Source organism: Rhinatrema bivittatum, chromosome 6 (genome assembly GCF_901001135.1).
Source record: "Rhinatrema bivittatum chromosome 6, aRhiBiv1.1, whole genome shotgun sequence".
Taxonomy (NCBI): Eukaryota; Metazoa; Chordata; class Amphibia; order Gymnophiona; family Rhinatrematidae; genus Rhinatrema; species Rhinatrema bivittatum.
Genome location: NC_042620.1, coordinates 18,489,868 through 18,506,907, shown reverse-complemented (window position 1 = coordinate 18,506,907; position 17,040 = coordinate 18,489,868).

Here is a 17,040-nt window from a genome sequence, read left to right as displayed (position 1 = left end):
TTCATCCCTCAAAATCGAATCCATCCTCAAGAATATGAAACCCTCCTCCCATCCCTCCGACCCCATCCTGACAAAATTACTGCTCTCCATTCCAAACACCATCTCCAAGTCCCTGACTGAAATTATAAACTGCTCCCTGTCTCAAGGAATAGTCCCTGACACACTGAAACTCGCCACCCTTAAACATCTAGTGAAGAAACTTAACCTCGATCCAGGAGATCTCTCGAACTTCCATCCCATCTCCAACCTGCCATTTATTGGAGAAATTACTTACCTGATAATTTCATTTTCATTAGTGTAGACAGATGGACTCAGGACCAGTGGGTATAGTGTAGTCTTGATAGCAGTTGGAGACGGATCAGATTTCAATCTGACGTCAGCCCCAGTATATATACCCCTGCAGGAAGTGCAGCTCTTCAGTATTCTCCTCAAAGAGCATTGTGGATATATGTGTGTGTGACTGACTAATTTGAATAACTTGATTAACTTTATAACTTGGTTAACTTGAATCGGTTGAATTGGCTATAGCTGGAGACCACCAGTGCCCTCAACCGGGAAACGTCAACACTCGGTAGGGTGGGTGTCCTAGATGAAGAAAAGCATGGTTTACCCTTGATTCCCTTGCTCTCAGAGCTGTCCCCTGAGGCTTTCATGAGTAATGGCAGCCATGGGTGGGATGCTGAGTCCATCTGTCTACACTAAGGAAAATGAAATTATCAGGTAAGTAATTTCTCCATTTCCTAGCGTGTAGCAGATGGACTCAGGACCAATGGGATGTATAAAAGCTACTTCCGAACCAGGTGGGAGGCTGCCCGTGACCCACTTAGTACTGCCCTTGCAAATGCTGTGTCCTCCCGAGCCTGAACATCCAGGCGGGAAAACCTGGAAAAGGTGTGGATGGAGGACCATGTCGCTGCCCTGCAGATCTAGGCGGGTGACAGCATCTTGGTTTCTGCCCAGGACACTGCCTGGGCCCTAGTAGAATGGGCCTTGATTTGTAGAGGCGGCAGCTTGCCTGCTTCTACGCAAGCCGCCTTGATGACTTCCTTGATCCATTGGGCTATGGTTGTTCATGAGGCCGCTTCCCCTTGCTTCTTCCTGCTGTGAAGGACGAACAGGTGGTCTGTCTTTCGTATGGATTCCGACATTTCCAGATATCTGGCCAGGAGTCTGCTGATGTTGAGGTGGCGTAGACTTTTGGCCTCTTCTGAATTCTTATGTTCATCTGGCGATGGTAGCGAGATGGTCTGGTTAAGGTGGAAGTGAGACACCACTTTGGGGAGGAACGAGGGAACTGTGCGCAACTGGATGGTTCCAGGGGTGAGCCTGAGGAACGTCTCACAACAGGACAGTGCTTGTAGCTCGGATAGGCGACGGGCTGAGCAGACTGCCAGCAGGAAGGCTGTTGTCAATGTTAACAGTTGGAGAGACAGGCCTCGGAGAGGTCTGAACGCGGCTCCTGCTAAGAAATCCAGGACCAGGTCGGATGTGTTTAACTCATTTCAGGAAGCGGGAGACATCTGGGTAAGAGGCTATGCTGCCGCCCTCGTTCTTGGCGCCATAGCATGATAGTGCGGCCACCTGTACCTTGATGGAGTTGAGGGACAATCCCTTCTGTAGGCCATTCTGTAGGAATTCCGTGGGGATTTTGATTGAGCAAGGTATGATGTTGTGGTCCTCGCACCAGGCTTCGAATACTCTCCACACCCTTATGTATGTTAGAGATGTGGAGAATTTGTGTGCTCGGAGTAGGGTGTCGATTACAGCTCCCGAGTATCCGTTCTTTCTCAGGCGAGCCCTCTCAATGGCCAGACCGTAAGAGAGAATCGAGCTGGGTCCTCGTGGAGGATCGGTCCCTGTTGGAGCAGGTCTCTGTGTGGAGATAGTGGCAGGAGGTTTCCTGTCAGTAATCTCCGCATGTCTGCGTACCATGGTCTTCTTGGCCAGTCCAGGGCCACCAGAAGCACCTGTCCCCTGTGTAGGCTTATCTTGTGAATGATTGCACCTAGTAGGGGCCACGGTGGGAAGGAGTATAGCAGAGTCTCTTGTGGCCATGTCTGAACCAGGGTATCGATGCCTTGGGACTGAGGTTCCCATCTGCAGCTGAAGTACCTGGGTACTTGGGCGTTGGACCGGTTTGCCAGAAGGTCCATGGTTGGTGTTCCCCAATGGTTCACTATCAGTTGGAACGCTATGGTCGACAGCTTCCATTCCCCTGGGTCTAGACTTTCTCTGCTGAGGTAATCCGCGGTGATGTCGTCTTTCCTGGTGATGTGGACGGCCGAGATCTCCTGGAGGTTCCCTTCCGCCCACGACATTAGGGGGTCTATTTCCAGGGACACCTGTTGGCTTCTGGTTCCTCCCTGACGGTTGATGTATGCCACTGTTGTGGCGTTGTCCGACATTACCCTGACCGCTTTGTCTCGGAGTCTGGGTCCGAACCATAGGCAGGCTAGTCTGACTGCCCTGGCTTCTAGGCGATTGATGTTCCACCCTGACTCTTCTGCGTTCCACTGCCCTTGGGCGGTTAGCTCTTTGCAGTGTGCTCCCCATCCTCGTAGGCCGGCAGGATCCAGGTTGGTGAGGATAGTCTTGTTCCCTGGCTCAGGTGGCCGTTTTGTAGCCACCACCGTAGTTGGGATCGAACTTTGCCCGGGAGTGGTAGACGTATGGTGTAGTTCTGAGACAGTGGACTACATCGCGATAGGAGTGAGCGCTGTAGGGGCCTCATATGGGCTCGTGCCCATGGTACCACTTCCAGCGTGGATGCCATGAGATTGAGGACTTGTAGGTAATCCCATGCTGTGGGGCGATGTTGTCTCAGCAGGGTTCGTAACCAGTTCATCAGTTTTAATCTCCTCGCCGGTGTCAGGATGACCTTGTCTTCCCTGGTGTCGAATCGGACTCCTAAGTATTTGAGGGTTGCAGACAGCTCTTGTTTGTGTTGACTACCCATCCGAGACTCTCCAGTAGGGTCTGGACTCTGCTGGTTGCCCGGCAACTTTCCTCTGGGGATTTCGCCCTCATCAACCAATCGTCTAGGTAAGGGTGCACGAGGTTTCCTTACTTCCTCAGTGTTTCCGCCACCACCACTATTATCTTGGTGAACATCCGGGGTGCTGTGGCTAACCCAAAGGGTAATGCCCGGAACTGGTAGTGACGGTCCAGTATTTTGAAGCGAAGGAAGCACTGATGTTTTTGATGGATCGGAATGTGTAGGTAGGCTTCTGACAGGTCCAGGGATGTGAGGAATTCTCCCGGTTGTATTGCCCTTATTACAGAGCGTAGGGTTTCCATGCGGAAGCGGGGGATCCTCAGGTGTCTGTTGACTGACTTGAGGTCCAGGATGGGCCTGAAAGTTCCCTCTTTCTTGGGGATGATAAAATAGATGGAATAGTGTCCAGTATTTATTTGATGCGGGCACTGGGGTTATGGCCTCTAGGGCCAGTAATCTGGTCAGAGTCGCCTCCACTGCCACTGTCTTGGAGGGGTCGTGCCAGGGGGATTCCACGAACTTGTCCGGAGGGGTTCGGAGGAAGTCCAGGTAGTATCCCTGTCGAATGATGGTTAGGACCTACTTGTCCGAAGTTATCTCGACCCATCTTTGGTAGAATAGGGCAAGTCTGCCCCTATGGCTTCTTCCTTTGGACGGGTCGGCCGAATCTCATTGTGGGGTGCGGCTGGTGCCGGGGCCTGAGCCGGTTCCCCTTTTGTTGTGCTTGTTCTGAAAGGACTGGTTCCTGCCTGCAGGACGAGGTGCGTGATAAGAGTTTCTGTATGGATTGAAGCGCTGCGAACCTCTGCCCCTGGAGGATCGGGGGAAGGGTTGTTGGTGTTTCTTTTTCCTGTCCTCCGGTAGTCATGGCAATGGGGACTCGCCCCATTTGTTAGCCAGTTTCTCTAGTTCGCTGCTGAACAGGAGGGATCCTTTGAAGGGCATCCTTGTGAGTCGTGTTTTGGAAGATGCGTCGGCCGACCAGCTTTGGCGCCAGAGTAGCCTCCTGGCTGCCACAGCTGATGACACTCCTCTAGCCACTGTGCGCACCAGATCGGAAGCAGCATCCGCAAGGAATGATACTGCTGGTTCCATAGCTTCCCCAGGAGTGTTGCTCCTGGTCTGTGATAGGCAGGTACGTGTCACCACAGTGCAGCAGGCAGCTATTTGTAAGGACATAGCGGTGACATAAAAGGACTGTTTAAGGATGGATTCCAGATGTCGGCCATGAGCATCTTTGAGTGCTTCACCTCCCTCCACTGGGATGGTGGTGCGCTTCGAGACCACGCAGACCATGGCATCCACTTTTGGGCATGTCAGAAGGTTTTTGGCCACCAGTTCCAGAGGGTACATGGCTGCCAAAGCCGTCCCCCTTTGAATGAGGACTCTGGAGCACTCTATTCCAGGTCAATTAGCTACTGGATGACTTGTAACAGAGGGAAATGATGGGAAGTCCGGCATTGTCCCTCTAGCAGGGGATTCGTCTTTGGTTCCCCTGAAGCGCTTGTGCCCGGAATAGCGAGCTCCTTCAGGCTGTGGGTGACCAGGTCCGGGAGCTCGTCCTTGGTGAAGAAGTGTCTCATGGTCCGATGAGGCTCTGTCCCCGGGGGGTTCCCCCTCTTCTAGGGGCTCTGATTCCTCTTCAGAGTTATCCGTGTCCCCGTAGATGGGACTTCTGGGCGGTGGAAACATTTGTCTGGGCTTAGAGGGGGCTGAGACATGAAAGTCTTCTGGTGGAGGCTGTGGCTGATTTGCCGGAGGCTCCATCTGTATCCGATCCGGGAAACTACAGACTGGTTAGCCTGACTTCAGTGCCAGGAAAAATAGTGGAAAGTGTTCTAAACATCAAAATCACAGAACATATAGAAAGACATGGTTTAATGGAACAAAGTCAGCAGGGCTTTACCCAGGGCAAGTCTTGCCTCACAAATCTGCTTCACTTTTTTGAAGGAGTTAATAAACATGTGGATAAAGGTGAATCGGTAGATATAGTATACTTGGATTTTCAGAAGGCGTTTGACAAAGTTCCTCATGAGAGGTAGGAAAAGTAAAAAGTCATGGGATAGGTGGCGATGTCCTTTCGTGGATTGCAAACTGGCTAAAAGACAAGAAACAGAGTAGGATTAAATGGACAATTTTCTCAGTGGAAGGGAGTGGACAGTGGAGTGCCTCAGGGATCTGTATTGGGACCCTTACTGTTCAATATATTTATAAATGATCTGGAAAGAAATACGACGAGTGAGGTAATCAAATTTGCAGATGATACAAAATTGTTCAGAGTAGTTAAATCACAAGCAGATTGTGATAAATTGCAGGAAGACCTTGTGAGACTGGAAAATTGGGCATCCAAATGGCAGATGAAATTTAATGTAGATAAGTGCAAGGTGATGCATATAGGGAAAAATAGCCCATGCTATAATTACACAATGTTGGGTTCCATATTAGGTGCTACAACCCAAGAAAGAGATCTAGGCGTCATAGTGGATAACACATTGAAATCGGTTCAGTGTGCTGCGGCAGTCAAAAAAGCAAACAGAATGCTGGGAATTATTAGAAAGGGAATGGTGAATAAAACGGAAAATGTCATAATGCCTCTGTATCGCTCCATGGTGAGACCGCACCTTGAATACTGTGTACAATTCTGGTTGCCGCATCTCAAAAAAGATATAATTGCGATGGAGAAGGTACAGAGAAGGGCTACCAAAATGATAAGGGGAATGGAACAGCTCCCCTATAGGAAATACTAAAGAGGTTAGGACTTTTCGGCTTGGAGAAGAGATGGCTGAGGGGGGATATGATAGAGATGTTTAAAATTGAGAGGCTAGAACGGGTAGATGTGAATCGGTTATTTTCTCTTTCGGATAATAGAAAGACTAGGGGGCACTCCATGAAGTTAGCATGGGGCACATTTAAAACTACTCGGAGAAAGTTCTTTTTTACCCAACGCACAATTAAACTCTGGAATTTGTTGCCAGAGGATGTAGTTAGTGCAGTTAGTATAGCTGTGTTTAAAAAAGGATTGGATAAGTTCTTGGAGGAGAAGTCCATTACCTGCTATTAAGTTTACTTAGAGAATAGCCACTGCCATTAGCAATGGTAACATGGAATAGACTTAGTTTTTGGGTACTTGCCAGATTCTTATGGCCTGGATTGGCCACTGTTGGAAACAGGATGCTGGGCTTGATGGACCCTTGGTCTGACCCAGTATGGCATTTTCTTATGTTCTTATGAACGAAGGTGTGTAGGCCTTTGAAGAATTCCACCCATGAGATGGATGCTGGGTCCAAACTAGGGGGCGCTGAATCCCTGGAGGTTTCCGTTTGAGGGGGAGTCCCGCTGGAATTTGCTAGGTCCCGGGTACTCATTAAGGAGCTAGTACTCGGCCCTGGGTGGGACTGGCCCTGGGCTGGATCTCCCAGGGCCTCCTCACACTGGACACCCAGGGCGTTGGCCTCTTCGTTTTGTGCGGCTCTGATATGGCATGCTAGGCAGAGGCCTTGGGCCTTGATCTCCGTTTCCGGTGGTGCCATGGATATAGTCGTGTAAATCTTTATGCGCTTAAGCGCGTTGAAGATGTGCGTGCGGGTTGTGTGCGCGCAAGAGTGCGCCTAAGTCGCAGATATGAGCCCGGCCCAATAAGCGCGTGCTGCTTGCATATCTTATGCGCATGGCACTTGTGCGTGTAGCCTTATGCACACGACACTTGTGCATGTAACTTTATGCGCACGGATCTTGTGCACGTATCTTATGCACACGTGATTTTTGTGCACCTGGGTCGAAGCGGCGGTCCGAGCGGTGAATAGGGCCAAGATGGCGACGGCAACCACGTGGGCAATATGGCGACCACTTCGGGGGGGTCTCCACGTGGGGGGACCCTTGAATCTAACCAGGGCCAAGCCCTGCTAGGGCGGATCAACCTGGCAGCACTGGTCCCGGCTGGCAACCTGTGCGACTCCTCGAACCTCGGAGACCAGAGTCTTAGAAGAAGGTTTCTACCTTACCTTGTCTTCGGCGCTTCCCGGTTTTGTTTCGGGCCGTCTCCGGCTGCGGAGGGAAAGGGCAAATACCTTCACCGCCATGCTCGAGGGTGCACCAGCTGCCTCTCAGCCATGCCCGAAGTCAGGGGCTAGGTCCCCGCCGAGGATCGGCCGGCAGACCGAGGCTTACCTCTGAGGGACCACGGAAATCACCTCAGGAATTCTCAACTGGGGGAGGGACCCGAGGGTAACACCGCAGGAGAGCAGGGCTCGTCTTCAGAGGTAAGTTTTCTTCAGAATTTATGGTTTTTCTCTGTTGAATTTGCTCTAACGCTGTGAGAGCGTGCAGGTAGTCCCTAACTGCTATGGAGACAGAAAATACTGAAGAGCTGCACTTCCTGCAGGGGTATATGTACTAGGGGCTGACGTCAGATTGAAATCTGATCCGTCTCCAACTGCTGTCAGGAGTACACTATACCCATTGGTCCTGAGTCCATCTGCTACACGCTAGGAAACGCCAAACTCATGGAGAGACTAGTCAACACCCAACTCTCCGACTAGACAAACACAAGATACTCTACACCGCTCAGTTTGGTTTCCGTAAATTCCTAAACACAGAATCCCTCCTAATTTCTCTCACAGATAACCTCCTCATGGGATTAGACAAAGGACAACCATACCTACCGATCACCAAATACAATTTGCATTTTAAATTGCATCTTTGGGGCAGCCTTGCCATGAGTGTGAATTGGGAGACAGCTCTGCTCCGGTCCAATTTTTGCCTACTTGAATGGGGAAGAATAGGAAAGGCGGCATTTACACCATACCAGCTAGCGCAGGGGCACCTCCCTCAACTCTCCAAACAAGTTACTCTTATTTTTCCAGTACTTTGCAAGTTTCTGGGAGTGGAGATGTCTCCTTCTGCCCCCTCCTGGGTTTGATACATCACTTAGACCTGATTCTAGGCCCCCACCTCACCTTTGGAGGGGGAGATGTTTATAGTTACTATTGCTGAAGCTGGGTCCAGTTCTGTTGCAGAAAGGAATCTGATTCCTGAAGATGTCTCTCCTGGTGACTGTTCCTTGAACTATGGAGTTATCAATCATTCCTACCCAGTTCAACCCTCTCCTGTTACTCTAGAGCCTTTGTGGACAGCTGTTACTACTTTGGAGAAGTCGCTGTATTTCAGGATTGATAAAACTATGGCATCCTTTAAACAATTGCATCTTCGGGTTGGCAGTCATTTAGAAATTTTGCAAGAATATCACGGAAAGATGGGGATTATGGAAAGAGAAATAGTTACTTTGCAAAAGCCCTTTCTGGCTTTGATTAGAGATAATGAGATTTTACACCACAAAATGAAAAACAGGGAAAAATCCTGCTAGAAGATTCATTCTGCATTTTATTAATTTTCCTATTTCTGTTTCTCCTAAGGATATGTTAGTGCAATTTTACCTTGATGTATTAAAGATTCCCCCTGCTGAGGTTCCTTATCTAGTCAAAGCCTTTTATCTTCCACTGAGAGGGACTGAGTTGCAGTGACTTTTGAGGGTACAGATTTCTCAGCTGCTTTGCATGAGTCCCAAGGAAGAGATTTTCTCAGTGCGACATTATTAAGTTGGACACTAAAGTTATATATCTTTTTCAAATTAAAGGAAAAATTGTTCTGGGGGAAAAAATGGCGATATTGCCTGATGTGACTACAGCACCTCAAATTAGACGTAAATTATTTCTCCAGAAAAGACAAAAATCTTGGCACTGGATATTAGTTTTCTACTGCGATTCCCCTGTAAAGTCATATTCAGTTAGCCAATTCCAGCTTTATTTTGTATGACCTTGAATAGTTGGAAAGATTTCTTCAGGAGAAAACAGTCAGTCCATAAATTGGGTTTTAGGGATGACAAGTAAATATAGGCTGGGATATGTTTCTTGATGGTTTGCTTCTTATTGCTACCCCAGTGGTGCCCTGTACACAGATGATCATCATTTGTTCTTTTTTTATTTTCTCTTATTGGAATTTGATTCTAAATTGTCATCTAACTGTATGTTTCTTTTTAATTTCTTATATTATTCAACAAGTACTACAAGCAAACACCATCCCTAAACACCAGAGTTTAAAAAAGCACTAAAAATCTATTTCTGTACTATTGCCTATAATATCACTCTTTTTCTCTTAATAATAACATTGTTTTATTACTTTGATGCTTATTTATTGTTTTGCTTTTTATCTTTAGTGATCATTGTATATTTATATTTTATCTTTGTTATTTGTTTTATCATTTACTTGTTTAATTGAAACTTATGTATGTGACCGAATTGTAAACCGCATAGATCAATTACCCTATTGTATAGATGGTATCTAAGAATTGTTAAATAAAACTTTTGTTGAATAATTTAATTAACAAGCATTTTCACAGCAAAATATCCTTTTGTAACTATGCAGACTGAATCTGAATTATGTGACCTATAATCTGCTTTTCTTTCAGGCTCTTCAAAGCAGGTACTGTGGGTATTTCCCTGTCCGCAGGTTACCTTGTACCTAGCCAACTATCGCCCAGTATCAAACCTCCCTTTCCTCTCCAAAATACTGGAAAAGATTATCAACAAACAACTCACTGAATACATTGATGAACACAACATACTCTCCACATCACAATATGGTTTTCGCAAACACCATAGTACAGAAACACTACTCATCACCCTCTCAGAATCTATACTTAAAGCCATGGACAACGGACAATCCCACATACTTGCACTATTAGATATCTCTGCGGCATTTGACACCGTCAACCACCTCACACTCATCAAACGCCTCATGGAAATTGGCATTGCTGGCACAGCCCTACTATGGTTCCAATCATACCTTAGTGACAGAAGCTACAGTGTAAAAATTGGTTGTAACAAATCCAACCCTGTCAAACTATCTCAAGGAGTACCACAGGGTTCATCCCTCTCTTCTACACTCTTTAATATATACCTCCTCCCCCTCTGCCATCTCCTCTCGAAACTGGGTATCCAGCACTTTATATATGCTGACGACGTGCAGATACTCATCCCTATTAATGATTCCATTGCAAACGCAATGATCTGGAACTCTGCGCTGAGATAAATAAATTGCTCTCCGATAATTTCCTAGCACTCAATACTAACAAAACAGAGCTACTCATTCTCTCCCCCCCTAACAACCCTTCACGCAGTCTCTCCCCCACACCCTCACTACCCACTTGCCCTCCTACCCTCCTAGTCCGCAACCTTGGCATTATGATAGATGACCAATTTAACCTCAAAAAATTCATTTCAGCCACCATAAAAAGCGGATTCTTCAAACCCCACACCTTGAAGAGAATCAAACCTCTCCTCCATACCTCTGACTTCCGCACAGTTCTGCAAGCTATGATCCTGTCCAAACTTGATTATTGCAACGCTATCCTCCTAGGCTTACCAAAAAGTACCCTACAACCTCTACAGTTATTACAAAATGCTGCGGCACGCATCCTTACCAACACTCACCGTCATGACCACATTACTCCCGTCCTTCAATCATTACATTGGCTCCCCGTAACCTCCAGGATAGTATATAAAGTACTCACGCTCATACACAAAGTCATTCATAACCATGACATGCAATGGTTCCCAGAACATCTCCTGCTTCACACTCCGACAAGGCCCACAAGAACGCACCACCTGGCCAAACTCCAAATACCCTCTCCCAAGTTCATAAAGCATACCACCTTTAGAGAGCGATCCTTCATCATTGCAGGAACCGCCCACTGGAATAAAATGCCTTCCCAATTACGGCAGGAACCTTGCCACAAAAAATTCAAGCACAATCTGAAAACATGGCTGTTCAAACTAGCGTACCCTGACTAACGAACTGACTCCCCCCATAGATGCGACATGACCGCCCAACTGACCGCCGTCTGACCGCCCAACTGACCCTCGCCCTCTCTATTTCTCTCCCTACCCCAACTGACCCTCGCCCTTTCTATATTCTCCCCCCACCCTCTATAGGTTTTCTCCTCGTCTTCCCCTCCCATCTTTTACCCTGCCCTGCTAATTATCCTGATTGCGTTATTTAACTATCTTGATAAAACTAACATGTACATTTGTATATATTTCTCGTATTATCATCTCCTGCCCTGTTAACCCCTACCTGTTAAGGTTATTATTGTAAAGCTTGTTGCTAAGTTATGTTACATTGTGAACCGAGGTGATGTTTTGCAAACGTGCCTCGGTATATAAGAAACCCTTAAATAAATAAATAAATACCTGAGGTAATGGAGGGTGACGTGACTTACCCAAGGTCGCAAGGAACAGCACTGGGATTTGAACCCTGGTTTCCCTGCTTCATAGCCTGCTGCTCTACCCATTCAGGAAGAGATCCAGCTCTTCAGCTTTTATAGTTACCAGAATTGCTGGAAGGTGTTTGTTCGAGGGACTAGCCACAGCCTTTTTGGCTAAGATCCAATAGCAGGGTGAAGAACAGGAGGAGGTAAAGACCATTGCTGAAGTAGGAGAATGCAGCCACAGACTGGGGAAGAAATGGAATTGGTGGTGTCTCTTCCAGTGCTGAAAGCTGCTTTTTTTTTTTTTTTTTGTATCTTTGAGCCACCCTCATGGTTATCAAATAAACTCCAGCGAGGAAGACTCAGCACCAATGTCAGGAAGTACTTCTTCACGGAGAGGGTGGTGGATGCCTGGAACGACCTTCCAGAGGAAGTGGTGAAGACCAAAACTGAAGGATTGCAATGGGGCATGGGATAAACACTGTGGATCCATAAAAGGCTAGAGGATGGGAATGAAGAGATGACTGCTACTACCTGGACATAATATCCTTCTTTAATAAACATGCACACAGTTAATGCGAATCCAACATTGCTCTATGCTTCTACAGCAAGAGGAAATGTGGAAAAAAGGATTTGCATCCACATAAAAGCAGGGAAGTAGCTTGCTTGTTATGGCAGTTACTACCCCAAACCAAATAAGCCTGATACTTCACTTTCAATGCATATCTATATCCAGCATAGCTCTCTGCTTCATCGGCAGGGGGGGAATGAAGAAAAGATGATTTTATATTCAGACAACAACCAACAAGGACTGAATTACACAGTCTGGGTAAACAAATAAGATTGGGTGTAGCTTGCTTGACGGTTAATACCCCGAATCAATTAAGCCTGATACTTCACTTAGATAAAGCTCCAGCACTGCTGTCTACGAGGGTGGGGGTGGAAGGGAAATAGAACTAAAAATGTTATTTAAAGGGACAAGAGTAACAGAAAAGTATGAAAAAAAAATAAGTGCGAAAGCTTGCTGGGCAGACTGGATGGACCGTTTGCTCTTCTGCTGTCGATTCTATGTTTCTGTGTGATGCCTAACCCATCCCATGTAGGTGCTTCTGAAATGCTGAATGCAACTGAAGCAGAGCCTAAAACAGATTGTTAATAAAAGGGAGATTATGCTTTTTTTGTAATTAAAATACAAGCAACTTTAAAGGCTTTGAGGCTGAGCTGTGGATTATAGTGAATGTGTGTGTGTGTTGGATTTAGTTTGCCACAGTGAACACAGGCCATAGGAAGGAACAGTACAGGAACTTAGTCAAACTAAAAAATGCAAGTCTGAAAAAGTTTCTTCATGAACCACATCCATCTGCATGTGACATTTTCCTCAACAAGGGGGCCTATGTCTCCTGGTCTCTTAAAACTAAACATGCATTAAAATGTTTAATACATATCTCACCCAACACAAATAGACAATGCTGCACATGCATGGAAGAAATATTAATGCAGTAGAATGAATGTGGACCAATATTAAATCAATGCTAACATACATAACTAATGAAGGCAATGCAAATGTGTGCTGTCCTTATTAGGCCTTGTGATGAAAAAGGGGTTTCTATGTGCTTCCCCATTGACAAGCAGGGCTGAACTAGCCATGATAGGTGGGCGACATTAGCTGCCAGAGCTGAACAGACCCTTCTCTCTAATTCAGTAAAGTTTTACTATTCAGCATGAATGGGAGCTCCTGAGCCCACTACAGATATGTTATCCCCCACCTTCTCTGTGTTTTTGGTACCTTATACTACATCTGCCACTTGTTATGCAATACATCACTGCCTCTGCAGTTTTAGTGCTACAAAAAAAATGCCCAGCCCCCAAGCACCTTTCCAGTGACTTCATGGACTGTGTATGTGGCCACAGGATATCCATCATCAACAGCTACAATATTTGTTAAAGAAGTATGGGGCCAGACCACATCACAGCTAGTTCTATGACTGTGGCTGGATGTCACCGAGATCCCAGAGGAACGTTGCAGGTTGGTGAAAAATTGGAACCGTTTCCCCAGCTGTGGTACCAGTTCCCAGGTGCACCATAGTGCAGGGGTCAAGTAAGATGCAAAAGTGTCTATGCATGCTTTGCAGTGCTCATCAGCACCCAAGAAGTATCATGCGGCAGCCAGCTTTGTAGGCAGCACTGCCATAACTTAAGTCTGCACTGAAGTAGGCATTGCATCAGGCTCTGTGCCTGTCAATGTACCCAGCACCCTCGATGCATCCAGCCTCAGTACCATCAACACTCCACAGCCCAGTGCAATCGGCTTCGTTTCCCAGCCCCATCAGTCAATTCAAAGCAAAAACAGACCAGAGTGATTATTCATCTCTTGGGGCCCCTGAAGCATTGAAAAGTTGAGCCAGCAGAGCTGCCAGGACTTCTCCAAGTTCCCTCAGTACCCTCCCATGCATCCCATCCGGCCCCCTCACCTTAACTACTTTGTTTACTTACGGGCCGATACAGTAAAAACACAGGAGAGCGGGCATGGTCCTGTGCGCGCAATACAGTATTTAAATTTATTTTAATTAGGGCCGGTGGTAAGAGGCACTAGGGACACTAGCGCTTCCCTAGCGCCTCTTTTTTGACAGGAGCAGCGGCTGTCAGCGGGTTTGACAGCAGACACTCAATTTTGCCAGCATTGGTTCTTGAGCCTGCTGACAGCCACGGGTTCGGAAACCGGACGCCAGCAAAACTGAGGGTCCGGTTTTCGACCCGCGAGCCACGGGCCTATTTCAAACTTTTTTTTTAACTTTTGGGACCTCCGACTTAATATCGCCATGATATTAAGTCTGAGGGTGCACAGAAAAGCAGTTTTTACTGCTTTTCTGTGCACTTTCCCAGTGCCTGGAGAAATTAGTGCCTACCTTTGGGTAGGCACTAATTTCTGAAAGTAAAATGTGCGGCTTGGCTGCACATTTTACTTTCTGTATCGCGTGGGAATACCTAATGGGGCCATCAACGTGCATTTGCATGTTGTGGGCGCTGTTAGGTTCGGGGGGGGGGGGGGGGGGGGGGGGGGGGGGTGTTGGACGCGCTATAAGAAAATTATTCCTTACCTGCTAATTTTCGTTCCTGTAGTACCATGGATCAGTCCAGACGGTGGGTTATGTCCACCGTCCAGCAGATGGAGTCAGAACAAAGCTTCGGAGGGTGCTGCCTTATAAGCCAGTGCACCCTCAGAGGAGTCTCAGTATAGAGAATATCAGAGCCATAGAGAAATAATGATGATAATGGCTCACGCTATATAAACTCACTGAGAATGGGTAAGACTTGGCTATTTAGACAAGCCTTTCCTGAATCTCACTGACTCCTCTAATGGGCCTTATGATCTGTCTGCTACAACCATCATGTTACATCCCAGCCCTATGTAAATAATTGTTCCTGTTTTTACTCCTAAAACTACTCCGGCTTCTCTTCTTATCCCAGTTCCAGCTTCCCCTGTTTTATTGTAACTTTCTTACTTCTCTCCACCTGTTAAATGTTAGGTTTTTCTTCACTCCCTTTGTTACTTGTAAACCGGCATGATGTGATTCTATCATGAATGCCGGTATAAAAAAAAAAAAAAAAAGCGTAAATAAATAAATAAAAAATCTACCTGGAACAGACACACAAAACTGTTGTCAAAAAACTGCAACTTATGAAAAAACCTGAAACTTGCAAAAAGAACTGTGAAGCACAGCCCCTCAACATGCTCTCTGCATCGTATTCTTTAAGAAAAATAGTTTTGGGGTGAAAGTGAATCACTCTTTAGGCCCGTATCCTTTCGAGGACCTCAGGGGCGAAAGGACTTATATCTGCATCTCTGGGAAGAACCTCCCCTATAAGGCCAAAAACGCTGGTAGTCCTGAAGTCTCAAGAGTGGCCACTCGCCTGAGAAGTCCGGGAAACTGGCAAACACAGGACCTGGCTCTCTCCCCAGTTACTTGTCATTTTTTCCAATTCATTGCCAAAACAAAAGCGAGCTTGGTCAGAATGGACTTTGAAATAGTAACTACGGACCAGTTGCACAGCCACAGCTGTTGCCTAGCCGCAATAACGGAAGCACCTCCTCTGGCGGCTGTGCGTACCAAGTCACAGCCCACATCAGCCAAGAAGTCGGCCCCTGATTCTACCATAGGCCCTAATGCCACCAGACTCTTACAAAAGCTGCAAGGTAGATCGAGCTACCAAGGCACACCAAGAAGCAATTTGCAAGTTCGTTGTTACTGCCTCAAAGTCTTGCTTGCAGGTTAGTCTCAGTTTCTCCTATCTGGAGCATCCTTCAGAGTCGCACCTCCCCTCTACCGCAATGGTGATACATTTCATGACAGAACACACCAAGGCATCCACCTTAGGGAAACACAACTGCTCTCTGGCCATAAATCCGCTACGATGCATCCTCCTTTAAAGGATGCTACTGACACATTCCATTCCAAGAGAGGAAAGAAACAAGAAGCCTTGCGCTGAGTGACCAAAATAGAATCCTCCTTCTGCATGCCCAAGGAGTCAGGCCCAGCCACTCCGAGGGCCTTCAGGGTCTGAGACATCAGAACTGGCAACTCATCTCTCTGAAAGAAAGTTGTAGATGGCTCCAAATCTGTGGGAATATCCCCTTCCTCACCAGGAGAGCCCCCATTATCATCATCAGTATCATCCTGATCCACCTGCATTCGAGCTCTGTCAGACTGCACTGCGCTGCGCTACAGCACTTGACCATGGAGACAGGTGGAAGAGCACTCAGAGCGCCTAGACCTACCTTAAGTAGGAACTGCCACTTAAGCAGTCCAGCCCTGTAGAAATATCTGCAATCCCTAGAAGAATTTCACCCAAGAAAAGGAAGCTGGGTCCATTCCAGGCCCTATAGACCCAAACTTGATGTCCTGTGAGCCAGTGGGCCCTGAGGATTCGACCCACAGATTAAGCAGAGGTGGCGATACCCCTGCAGTGTCTCCCTCTGTCCCATTCCTCTCAGACCGAGGAGATGGACCATCATCGGCAAAACAGCAAGGAGGCAATCTCCCCGAGCATCCAGATGGCGCTGAAACAGGCTTACAGAAAGCTCCTGTTGAATGGCTCTGATGTGGCAGGCAGCACAGATAGATAGGCACTTAGGTTTCTTCACCGCGGGCGCCATGCTATAAGCGCACAGCCCAATGAAAGCTCACGTCTAGCTTTCCCCCCACATGTACAAGCGCTTCTTTTTTTTTTTTTATTTAAACTTTATCGTTTTCATTACAAACATCTTCATGAAACAGGAAAATATGTTATACATTCAATATTCACATCATATAATATATAACCAACTCTTTATACTTGCAAACATATCATATAATAGGGGGAAGTTAAGGAAATAATATATATTTATTCATATATATCTTATAATCTAGGAATTCTTTTCTAAAAATGAACTCCTAGTACAAATTTCACCTAAGAGAGAAGGAGTGCTTTACTTTTATTGGACCTCATTCTCTGAACACACTGCTTGATTTTTATCTGACAAAAATACCTCTAGATGTGATGGGTCAGAAAAGGCAAATTTTTTACCCTGATATGTAATAAAACATAAACACGGAAGTTTCAAAAAGAAAGTGGCTCCTAGCGCCAGCACTTGATCTTTTAATTTCAGGAAATGTTTCCTCTTTAACTGTGTGGCCCGAGCCACGTCAGGGAAAATTTGTATCTTTTGACCACAAAAAGGCACATCTTTACAACCAAAAAACTTTTTGAATACTCCCTCCTTGTCCTGCTCTGTTATAAAGGA